Source organism: Gossypium hirsutum, chromosome D05, assembly GCF_007990345.1.
Source record: "Gossypium hirsutum isolate 1008001.06 chromosome D05, Gossypium_hirsutum_v2.1, whole genome shotgun sequence".
Classification (NCBI taxonomy): Eukaryota; Viridiplantae; Streptophyta; class Magnoliopsida; order Malvales; family Malvaceae; genus Gossypium; species Gossypium hirsutum.
Genome location: NC_053441.1, coordinates 14,973,413 through 14,986,834, shown reverse-complemented (window position 1 = coordinate 14,986,834; position 13,422 = coordinate 14,973,413). Strand labels below are relative to the sequence as shown.

At 31.1% G+C, this 13,422-nt stretch overlaps 1 non-coding gene across 1 annotated transcript; it reads left to right on the top strand.

Moving 5' to 3' along the window:
• The first annotated feature begins 11,768 nt into the window (after nt 1-11,768).
• On the top strand, nt 11,769-11,840 carry TRNAD-GUC (transfer RNA aspartic acid (anticodon GUC)). The gene has a single exon. It is a non-coding gene; the product is annotated as a tRNA-Asp (tRNA).
• The last annotated feature ends 1,582 nt before the right edge of the window (nt 11,841-13,422 follow it).

The following is a 13,422-nucleotide window of genomic DNA, read 5'->3' as shown; positions in this document are numbered from 1 at the left end:
TAATGGAACCTGTTAAAGCTTTTATGCCCTTGGTTTTTCATCAGGAGGTCAAAGTAACGTGTCATATATGGGTTGGATAAATGAATTGTATATTTAATGTAAATAATAATACCAGATTCCTTATTTTATTTTACCCTCTAGTAAACCTCTAGAGTTTGCGTAGTTGTCAACTCGAGTGGTAAGAAGTTTCTTGATTAAACGTTACATTAACGAAATAAAAATTTTGAAACGGAAGACTGATTTTATCTATTTTTGAAATCAAATTTGGAGTGAATTAAATTAAAAATAGTTGAGGTTGGGTTTAGAGTACCTCTTTTGCCCATGGTTTTTCTCGCTTTGAGGGTTTTTAACATAAATATTTGTGTGTCCAAATTTCTTCTCTTTTCGTTATTTTTCGTTATTTTTACGAGTTTATCCTTAATAAATTGGTATCAGAGCTTGGTTTAACTTTCGCAGATTGACTCATTCAAGATGGCAACAATGAGATTCAATATTGAGAAGTTTAACGGGATCACAAATTTCAGTTTGTGGTAAGTTCGGATGACGATAATTCTAGTACAGAACGACTTAAAAGGGGTTGTTACCGGGAAAAAGCCCAAAAATCTAGAGCAATCAAAATGGGAAGAGCTTGATGAGAAGGCTCTATCAACAATTCAATTGTGTCTCACGAACAATGTGTTGTAGGAGGTGCTTACAGAGAAAACGTCAACAGCCTTGTGGAGAAAATTAAAAACTCTATACATGACAAAGTCTTTAGCTAATCGATTAGTATTGAAACAAACACCTATACACGTTCAGTATGGACAAAGGTGAGAACCTTAAGTGTCACATCAATCAATTTGTTACTCTTTTGAACGATTTGAAGAATGTCGAGGTTAACATAGATGATGGAGATCAGACTAACCTATTATTGTGCTATTTACCTTATTCATATAAAACTTTCAAGAAGACCCTAATTTATAGTAGAGATAAACTCTCATTTGATGATGCGAAAGGTAACTTGTCGAATAAGGAAAAACTCAATAATGAGTTAGGTTCGGGTAGCAAGTTTGTTAGTCAATCCCCAGTTCTGGTTGCTAGAGGCAGACAACAGTCTAAGGATTTAGGCCAGAACAAATCTAAGTCAAGATCGAAGTCGAGGAATCATAACAATATATGTAACTACTGAAAGAAGTTGGGTCATATAAAGACAGAATGTTATAGTGTAACACCCTTAACTCGTATCCGCCACCATAATGGGGTAACGAGGCATTACCGGACAATACACAACTTTCATATTTTTAACTAATCACCTTATAAAATTTGAATATTACATTATAATCATGCATTTATTACCATCTAATATAGCATGTATCGAAACACATTGATTAGTATTATATGCGGCAAAGATTCATGAAACATGTTCTATTAACTAGCATTACTCACTGTATATATAGTAATACCTCAAAATATAATTACCAATTTCCTTAACTTACTTGCATAAATAATAATACTAAATAAAAAAAATATTACATGTCATTAAATATTAAAACAAACACATCACCATAATGTCATACTATTTGACCGAATATAGGCATGCACTCAAACTACTCATTATCAATAATTAACATATGTTACTATTCATTTGATCATTTTCCAAAGCTTGAGCCAAATGCAAATGTATTTAATATTTATGCTTTAACAATGGTCACTATCAACTTAACTCAAACATTTAACAAGGCAAAACATTTCAAAGAACCAAACCCATCTATCAAACACAATTCGCCTTTTTCATTAACTCATCACAAATATAGATATATGCATGATACATAACAACCATTTTGACTAACACTTAAATTAGCCAAAATCGAATCCATACATGATAATATTACCTATTATGAAATATATAACAAAGGTCATATACAAGACTAATTCAATGATCTCATATTCGACTAATACATAATTAAACATATAACCAAAGTTTTTATCAATTCCTTCTATATACTAATACCAAAATTTCAACGGGATCACAAATTTCAGTTTGTGGTAAGTTCGGATGATGATAATTCTAGTACAGAGCGAATTAAAAGAGGTTGTTACCGGGAAAAAGCCCGAAAATCTAAAGCAATCAAAATGGGAAGAGCTTGATGAGAAGGCTCTATCAACAATTCAATTGTGTATCACGAACAATGTGTTGTAGGAGGTGCTTACAGAGAAAACGTCAATAGCCTTGTGGAGAAAATTAGAAACTCTATACATGACAAAGTCTAGATAATGAAGAAAATTACAAGAAAAAGGCAAGGATTAACTTACTTGGTGCAAAAATTATGAAATACCAGCTTGAATAAACCCTTAGGACGTTTTTGGCTGATGATAATGAAGAAAATATGAAGAGAATTCTAGATATTACAAGTTGGTCCCAATTTTATTTTAGTAAATTTTGTTATTTTCCCATTTTGCCCTTATTTCACCAATTCTCCTAATTTTTCTCAGCTTATGCTGCCCAAAATATCGCTTTTTGGGCTTATTTGCAATTTATGTCCCTCCTCATTTAACAATTGAGCTATTTAATCCTTCTAGTAACTTTTACACCCTTTTCAATTTAGTTCTTTTCACTTAATTTACTACCCAAACGTAGAAATTTTCTAACGAAATTTTAATACCATATTACTAACACTTCATAAATTTTTATAAAAATATTTCCGACTCAGGTTTATGATATCGAGGTCTCAATACCTTGTTTTACTCAATTTATTCAATAATTTCTTTTTCTAACTAACCACTAAATCGGTAAAATTTTTCTATCGATATTTTCATACGATTTTCCTATCATATCAATATTCATGCAAAAATATTAAAATAAATTTCTCTTTAAATCGGATTTGTGGTTACGAAACCACTGTTCCGATAACCTTGAATTTAGGCCATTACAAGTTTAATATATTTCAGTTTATTTTACTTTAAATCTATTAAAGCTTGTCCCTTTTATGTTTCTTGCATTTGATTTTTTTTGTTAAATGCTTTTGGTTTCATGCTATTTAAGTTTTCTTACATAAAAATTTTAACTTTTATATTTTTCTCAAGCATTACTTTTATAGATGCCTTATTTTCCATATTTATGTTTACTTTTCTTACTTTAAGCATGTGTAGTTAAACCTTTAAAGAGGTTGGTTGATGGAGATGTGGGTAAACTAACATCCTTTTGACAAATGACTAAATCGTAACAAATTGGACTAATTTGAATAGAACTAAGACCTTAGATAATGATGCCCCTAAGTGAATATCAAGATAAAGTGAGACTAGAAGGTAATATTGTCGCGCACCCGTTCGTTAGTTTCGGATTAACCGGCAAGATCAGAAGATAAATTAGACCTAATTGGTCTAAGTCGGTAAAATTGAGATCGGAAGATAAAATGGAATCACTCGGTAATTTACGCGATTTATGTCCATATTTTGAGACTTGGTGAACCACATCGAAGTCAACCAACCCCCACTAGTTAGTTGTTGGATAGTCCCTCTAGTTTTACATTTCTTGCAATTTGGTCCATAGAGTAGAATATTTAATTTTCTTGCAAACTCATCTTTTTATGAATTGTCGTACCAAAAAATCGTATTAGTAGTCGCTTAGACTCTATTGTGTATGTTAGTTATTGCTCAACCGCCTCTTCTTTTGGATTCAACCCCTTGGAATACTTTGTGTTTCAACGGAATTATAAATATTACCACTGACACTGTACGTTTACAGTAAAATCGGATTTTAAAAATTGTTTTAAAAATTCAATGTTTTAATATGTATGCATGCAACTGATCAAAGGTTAGTTTTGATGTCTATCCACTATTGTTTCCCAACTTTGTATACATAGAATGAATGATATTATTGGCAATGATACATCATCGTATAAGAACAAAACTGTAATAATTTAGAGAGACCTAAGTAGGGAGTAAACGCTTCGATATGTTCATAATAACTTTTGTGATGATCTGTATACAAATTTATTGGACGAAATTGTTGTATTGATTCCGAAACCTTCTTCTTTAGTATCAAAGCAAGAATGGTTTTGTTGAGCCACCCATCTAAATGGCGCCTCGCCATAATATGACATACAAATGGGCAAACATTTCTCTCCACCACGTTCCAATTATTTTGGAAGAAAAACACATGCAACCCATCAATTCCCGGCACTCGAGGCATGTAACTAATATTCTAATATACATATTATATTCTAACTCAGCATATCATTTAATGAATAATTATTGTTTTATAGCAAAGATTTTAGCACAAAAAAACAAATTGAAGCAATTAAATAAAAAATAAATAAATCGAACCAAATTTATTATGAAAATTATAGTCAAGTTGGAGAATGTTTATTTTTTTTAAATGTTAGGGTTGGATAGGAGTTGAGGTTTGGGAGTGAAAATTCGAATCAGGATCAAGGCGGGTAAAAATCTGCCTCAGCCCATTGCGATCATAGTGAATATGAAAAATTATTATTGAATATAAAAAATCTCACAAAAAATGGATGTAATTATATTACGGTTAAAAATATGTCATAAGTATTTGTATTCTTCGTAATTTTAGAATTTAACCTATATATTTTTATTTTATGAATTTAGTCCTTTTACTTTTCAGATTTCAAAATATAAATCCAACTATTAAGATATTAAATTTATTTTGTTAAATTCTGGCTTATTGTAATGTCATCTTTTTAGTTACATGATTATCAAGTGAGTATTTTTATTATCATTTCAAAATGTCACTTTAGTAATTTTAGCAGGTTGATAACTGAACTTAAATTTTAAAATTTAAAAAGTAAAAAAAATAAATTTTTAAAAATAAAAATACAATGATTAAATTTTAAATTCGTGAAAAATAAACTGACTTACTGCATATATGAGACAGTGACTTTGAATGCACCCCCCCCCCCCCAGAATAAAAATCAATATGCATGCCATTACATAGCGGGTCTGAGCTAGGGCAGTGGCTGTGAGTGAGGCCCAAATAATATGTACAGAGACCCCATAAACTGAAATTTGAAAACCATACTTCCTTGGTTTAGCTAGAAACTGGGAGTTAGGGGCCTACTTTTATGGTCCTTTCTCATTACATTTCTAATTGCGAAGATTGTTTGGGTTTATATGATTAAGTTTGGAATATTGACAGTATATTTATTATGTATTAATTCATATAATTATATTTAAAAATAACTTCTAGAACTTATTTTTAATCATATGGCATGGTTTGGTTCATTACAGTTTTGTGTATCAAATATATTGTATCATTAAATTTTAAATGGGAAGGTTTAAAATTTATTTTTATGAAATTCTATGATGTGATGGTTGGAGAATTTACTAAGGCTCCATTTGTTTGGTGGAAAATATTTTCCGGAAAATATTTTTCGAATTTTTCGGCGTTTGGTTGGTGGAAAATGAAATACTAAAAGAAAATATTTTACAAACACGGGTAAAATTAGGCCCCAATTTATGGAAAATGTCTTACTGATTTGGAATCAGTAAGACATTTTCCCGTTCTCCTTTCTCTACACTCTCGTTGTAACACCCCTTACCCGTATTCAACTCCGGAATAGGGTATGAGGCATTACTAGAACACTTACACATGTAAACGTATTAAACCGAGTTACAAAATTTCATTCAAATTTAAACTCTTCAAATTTTTAACATACTTTTATAATTCTTTACAACATATCCTCAAAATGTTATATTCATAACAAATAGGGCCTACGAGACCCGATACTTACTCATGTAATTCAAAGCTCCATTTCCATTTTATTCAATTCACAATCTTTCATGTTCACAATTCAAATCAATTTCTCAATCCAATTTATATATATTTCAATACCACACTCTCATACTATGAAACTTTATTTTTCCCATATGAGCTTAAACCATGATCATCACATATCAAAGGCAAATGTTCTTGACATTTCCATCACATAAACCGAATTAATCAATGCAACTCAATGATATAATCATCCATATATCATTATTATCACATATATATATATGTCATGACTAAATTTCTTAAACATTTGATCAATTGCTTTTCAATACCGCAATAGTTCCTTCAGTACCAATACGTATTTACCATTCAATTTAACATTTACCGATTATAATCGGGCATATGACCATTATACACAATTCTTTCATACATTTTATTGTCCTCCTCCTCCTCTCCATTCCACATCCTTTATGTATAAAACATACTTAAATAGCATTATACATAATTTCACTATTCACTTATATTTAAATTCAAAGCTATCTATTTGAGTCAGAGTCACTAAATCATTTTTATTCGAAGCTACAGAGCTCCAAATTAAGATCCGTTAATTTCACTTGAAACTATACTCACAAGTCTTCTTACCATAAAATTTTCAAAATTTTTGACTTGGCCAATTAGTACATTTTATTCTTTAAAGTCACCCCTGTTTCACTGCTCAACATCTCTGACCTCTCTTCACTAAAAAATGAATTATCTCATTGTACAGAACTCGGATGATATTTACGTTTGTTCCCTTTGAAAATAGACTCATTAAGGATTCTAAGCATATAAATTATAACTCATAATAATTTTTGTAAAATTTTTAATTATTTTCCAAAGTCAGAACAGAGGATTCCGAAATCAATCCAACCTTGCCTCACTAAAATTCAAATATCTCAAAATGTATAACTCTTTTTCTTCCTCTGTTTCTTTTATGTAAAAATAGACTCCTTAAGCTTTCATTTAATATCTTATTCACTCTCTAATTAAATTTCCACCATTTTTGGTGATTTTTCAAAGTCACACTATTGTTACTGTCCAAAACTGTTTTGTTGCTAATTCTACTTTTTCATAATTTCACTTTTTCACTTTTAATCACCATTCAATTCAAAATTCACTTTTCCATTTTCAAGTCAATATTCAATTCAATTCCATACATATATTCATTATTCAATTACACTTAATCGTTACATGATCTCATGTATTTTCACTTAGTCAATTTCCCGTTGAACACTCAGAATATACACGGATACGTAGAGAATTAGCACATAAGTGCCACACAGATATGTAGCCGAAGCTACCACTGAAATGTAGCCGAAGCTACCACTGTATGTAGCCGAAGCTACCACTGATCAATAACACTGGAAATGTCCACAGGCCTGCTCACACAAGCTGTCAGGTGTCTGCAACACATGCTAGATCACCCAGCACCTGGGACTCACTATAACACTGTAACACTGATCTCTAGTGACATATCACTTGTATCCACTTCTATTCCTATGTTCAACCGGGAATTTACACTTAACACTTTGTTTTCAACACTTTATCACTTGAATAATTCATGAATAATTTTCCTTCCACATTGAATATTAATTCACATATCAAATATAATTCACAATTTATAAAAATATAATTATTATTTACACGTAACTTACTTTGATGTAACAATATAAAAATTTAGCAATTTAGTCTTTAATCTCTTCTTTTCTCTGGTCAAGGTCGATTCCACTTCTTTCTTGATCTATAATAACACATTTGACTTATTTAGTACTCACATTTATCAAAACAGTCCTTGACTCAAACTTTGTAAAAATTACAATTTTGCCCCTAAACTTTTGCATATTTACACTTTTTCCCCAAAGCTCGTAAATTAAACTTCATACCTTATTCTTATTTATTATGACATGCTGAGCTTTTTTCCCTTCTATGGAAACATCAAATTCCCACTCTAACACTTACTTATGAACATTTAGCATTTTTATCGATTATGTCATTTTACTCGTTTTCACTAAAAATCGCTTAGCAAAAGTTGCTTAACATAATTTATAGCTTCATATTTTACCATAAAACATAAAAATAAACACATTTCACATATGGGTATTTTTCCAAATATAAACCCTAGATTAAATTATTGCTAGAATAAGCAAAATCAAGTTACCAGGACTCAAAAAACGTAAATAACATTAAAAACGGGGCTTAGAATCACTTACTATGGAGCTTGGAAGCTTGAAACCCCTAACAATGGCTTCCCCCCTTGCTGATTTCGTCCAAATGAAGAAGATGAGCACAATTTGCCATCTTTTTCCCTTTCAATTCATTTTAATTACTAGATTACCAAATTGCCCCTAACTTAAAAATTTTCTATTTCACTTATCTCATGCCCATTTTTGTCTACCAACTTAACCAATGGTCTAATTACCATATAAGGACCTCCAATTTAAAGTTTCATAACAATTGAACACCTCTAACATGTAGAACTCAACTTTTGCACTTTTACAATTTAGTCCTTTTGACTAAATTGAGTGCCCAAACGTCAAAATTTTCGAAGAAAATTTTCACAAAATCATTCTGTGAAATCGTAGACCATAAAAATATAAGAAAAATAAAATTTTCCTTGTCGAATTTGTGGTCTCGAAACCACTGCTCCGACTAGGCCCAAAATCGAGCTGTTACACTCGTTCTCCTTTTCGTTCTCCCTTCTCCTCTCTACACTGATCTGGTTTCATTCTCCCTTGATCTGGTTTTGGGCTCCTTTTCCCTCCTTGATTTCTTCTTCTTTTTATAAATTGATTTGGGGATTTTCATTACTGTGTGTTATTTTTGTCTGAGATCTCTTGCTTGGGTTTTCTGCTAGTTTGGGTTCTCTCCTTTGCTCAGGATTTCTACAAATTCCGCTCTTCCTCTCTTGCTCGGGTCAGGTTTTTGTTACCGTTTTGTAGCCTGTGGTGTTTGGCTTGTCTTGGGCAGACTTTCTTCGCAGACTTTCTTTAGAAAGGTATATTTTCTTGTCCATAGTTTTGTGAATCGGTTTCTGGGTTAGTTCCTTTATGTTCTTGGTTTCTTGCTCATATATTTGGTGGTTGGGAATAGTAACTGAAAGGTTTTGGCCCCTGGTTATGTTGAATGTCACCTCTGCTCTCACTGATCTGTGCCGACAGTCTTCTCTGGTTACCATTTATTGTATCGTTGGTCCCAACTTAGATTTTAATCCATGCTTTTGATGTTCTAACAGCATCAAATGTAGTCAAATGTAGTTTAATCCATGGTTTTGTCGTTGGTCGCAGTTTATTACTTATCTAGTTAGAAGTTAAATTTGTTAGTATTTGATGCTAGAGAAAATGGCTTCCTTTGATACTGGAAGGTTATGTTTCAATTCCTCATTGTTCAGTTCAACATATATGAATTTCTAGATTTAGCTTAATGGATACCTAGAGCTCTGTGTGAAGAATTAAAGGCTAAAGGGCTATTGTTTGAACTTGTTATTCCTGGCTTTCATTGAATATTTTTGTCGAGTAAAAATGATATGGCAATTTGATTCCTACAGGAATTAAAGTCCTCTAGTTTACTTAATTTGTATGTTGAATGCTTGTTAATGATTTATTTCCTGAAGATGTGTTTCTAAGAAACTAAAGATGTGTTTATTTGCTGAAGTCCTATATGATAAAACAATTGTTTTATTTGCTGAAGTCCTATATGAAGTCCTTAATTAAAGTCCTATATGATTTATTTGCTGAAGAGTGAGCTTCTGAAATCTGTATATGCTGAAATCTGAAATTTGTATTTGGTAAATGTTCCCATGGAATTATTAGACTTTGAATATTTAATAAGGATTTTATTGCATCATAGTTCTATTACCTGCATTCCCCCATTTATGTTTCAATGCGCGAGAGAAATTCTGTCACTTTGTGTTCTATTACATTGTCCTTGTGTCATCAACCTTTGGGTCTTCATGGACTGAACTTGATTTAAAACTGGAGCTTTCACGTGAAGAAAAAGAATTTTCTCTGCTGAAAGAAATTTTAAAGCTTGGTATAGATGTAGTGGTGTCTGATGCATTTTCCTCCATATTTTTTGAAATTCTTGGAACTGCATTTTGAGACTTGGAAGCTGTTCTTTCTGGGTTTTTGGTACCTGAACTGCTTGTGGATGAAATACAAGAAACTGCTGCAGAGTGCTCTGATTCTTCCTAACTAGGCACTAACTTGAGGGACTCAAGCTTCTTCCTCAACAGTTTGAGCCTTTTCTCAGCTTTGTTCATTACTTTGGTCTCTTCTTTGAGTTTTTTCATATATATATATTTATGAAGCTTGTGTTGTTTCTTATGGGATAAATTTTCGTTTAGGGTTAATTTTAGAGGTTTCAAAATCCAGATTCCAGTTTCAATGTTAATGTCATTGATTATTATGTCAAATCTTGAGAAATGAAAATTTTATCAGCAACTCATGTGATACAAAATGCATCAAATTTTTGAGGAACACTATACTTTTATAGCAAATCATAACAGAATTCAACTTTTATGATTTAACAGTCAATCTTCTTTGATAATAATTGCTATCTCATAAATGTTAATTATTTCTTCTCAGAACTGGATAATAATTTAATTAAGATACTTAACATAATGAAATATGAATTATTCGTTTTTCTTTATTTTTTTTTGTGAATTTATTCGTTTTTCTTTATTTACAAGTAATCGATATCAAAATCTTTTACGAAAAATCCGATTAGTACGTCCTCAAACTATAATCTAGATTTTAAATTGGTCTCTATAAATTTTGTTTCATTAAGTCCTCAAAGTATATGTATTGTATCCAGTTAAGCCTTATCAACCTATTAGCTTAGATGAATTTCAAATTTCATGTTGATTATATTTAAAACATGCAGATCAAATATGGATTTACATACGTGCTTGTTGTATAGACAGTTTTTATTTGATCTGTTTATTATTGGTGTTGTATGTTTTTTTAATACATTATATTAAAGTTGTTAATGTGGTAGGTACACAAGTGTTTATAATTTGTGTATGTGTTTTTTTTTAATTTTATAAGCAAATAATCAATAGTATTTTTTTATTTATTCATGGCCAAACATAAACAAAATCTGATTTTGATATTGAAAATTATAACTTATAATGTGATTCTTTTACTTGTGCTTTCGAAGCTAATTTCAATCTTTGGTTTTTATTGTTTTTAACACAATTACAAATAATCGAGTATTATTATTTTAACACAATTACAAATATTGATATTAGTTGTTTTCAATTTATGGCGGTTAATAGTGTAGCTTAATAATTGAGTATTATTATATATTTAATTTGATTATAAAATCATTGCAATATATGTAAAAATAATTTAAAATATAAAAAATTATTAATATATATTATGTAAAAACAACAAAATCATTGCAATATATGTAAAAACAATTTAAAATATAAAAAATTATTAATATATATATGTAAAATCAACTTTTCCGGAAAATATTTTCAGGAAATCTGCCAAACAACAGAAAATATTTTACACAGATTCATCCAAACACGAGAAAATATTTTCCAGTAAATCATTTTTCAGAAAAGTAAAACATTTTCCAGAAATCATTTTCCAGAAACCATTTTACTGCCAAACAAACAGAGTCTACATGTGGCTAAAGTTTAAGTTGTGCTAATCATTACGATTAGAATTTTATTCTTCTCTTATAATTTAAAAAAAATCTAGTTTTATAATTATTACATATAAAAAATGGCTGGGATACATATGTGAGTCAAATGGACTAATATTTCACATGGTTCAGTGCTAAATAACTATTAAAAATATTTATGGGTTACAATAAACAAATTGTAACTCTAAAAATTATCCCCAAGAAAGAAAAATTTTTGAAATTTTAAACTCTGTTAAACCTCAATCTTATTTTCCTGTCTGGTTCTTCTTTAGATTATAAGTTATTACTAACTATTATTCTCAGAGCATTGTTGTTCAGTATACAAAAAAAATGTTAAATATGTGACTAAATTGTCAGTTGAGTCGTTGTAGTATAGTGGTAAGTATTCCCGCCTGTCACGCGGGTGACCCGGGTTCGATCCCCGGCAACGGCGATTTTATTGCTCTTTTGGGTTTTTCTTATTTTGCCACTTACAAGTGTTTCACACAACATGAGATTACATATATTACACACCTACACCTTACCTATGTTCTTGAGCAATCGGCAATCAGAGCGTACAAATGCACTACTGCTCTTTTGGGTTTTCCTTATTTTGCCACTTACAAGTGTTTCACACAGCATGAGACTACATATATTGCACACCTATACCTTACCTATGTTCTTGAGCAATCGCGAATCAGAGCGTACAAATGCACTACTGCACTGCTTATGAACAATGACTTTGAATGATCAGTCTGAGTGCTTTTCATCAACACACCTTCAGTGACTGTTGATTTACCTGTATATACTTGTGGCATGCGCGAATGAATTTTTTTGCATGCATCTGTGTTATAGATGCTGAAGCATACACTATTTGCACCGACTCCTGCAGATATATGGGGACGTTTTAAGTTAAGACAACTTAATGTGTTGTTAAGTAATCTATTAGCAAGACTACCATTTGCATGGAAAGGAGGACATTATTTTTACACAATCCTCTGCCTATCTCCCCACCTTCTTTTTACTCCCTTTGCTTCCAAGAAACTGGGTTTTAAATGGAATCGCGCTAATATAACTAGCAACATCACTCTTGGAGATGGCTTTTTATTTCATTTGCATTCCTTTCATATTACGGTATTCAAACCACAAAACTTGCCAACGGCTCCAGTATTTGCTCTCCCATCTTTATCAGCATCTATGTTTTCAGCTATTTTTTATGTCAGTTACTTACTACAAGGTACTCTCCTCCCTGGTCAAACATTTATTTGTTTCTATGTTTAAGTGAAAGTTGTAAATGCTATTTTATATATAATTTCATATTATCATCACTAAAACATTGTCAGCATTATGTTATTTTCTTTATCTTCGTTCCAAATAGCTGGTGGCTCTTCCTCAGATACCGCTAATGACCTGAAGACATATGAAAGGGGGAAAAATACATAGTGCTGATGACTCTGCTCCTTTGGAAGCTCTTTTGTTGTCTATTCCTGATGGTTATCATCTTTATATATGGTGAAAAGCTTGGTTTTACTTTAGGGACTCCTTGTGTGTCTATTCCCGAATATCGAACACGGAACTTAAAAAAACAACAGTCAGGAGCAAGGTATGTGAACCCCGATTACCTTTGTCTAATGTGCCTTGAACATTTCAATATCAATGTAAGCTCAAAATAAATTTATAGCTTTTACATGGTTTCACATCTGTTAATTTTTTGCACTTCACGTCCTTAGACCTTACAAAATTACCTATACTTTTATTATTATTGCTCTGCTTACTCTTGGTCACACCATATCATCTTTTTCTTTAATATTTTCAGTCTCTGTGGTTAGCAATTATATCCATGTATCGCGGAGCTAAAACTTTAGTCTAGCAAATCACACCAAGTGTTTGAGCAAATATTTTTAAAAATATTCTTAATTAAAAAAATGCAAGGACTCTATTTATAATTGAGCTCCTCAGATCCAATTGTACTGATTGGATTATATAAATGGCTAGAATTAGTTCTCATGTACCGACTGCTAAGGATTTTCAATAAT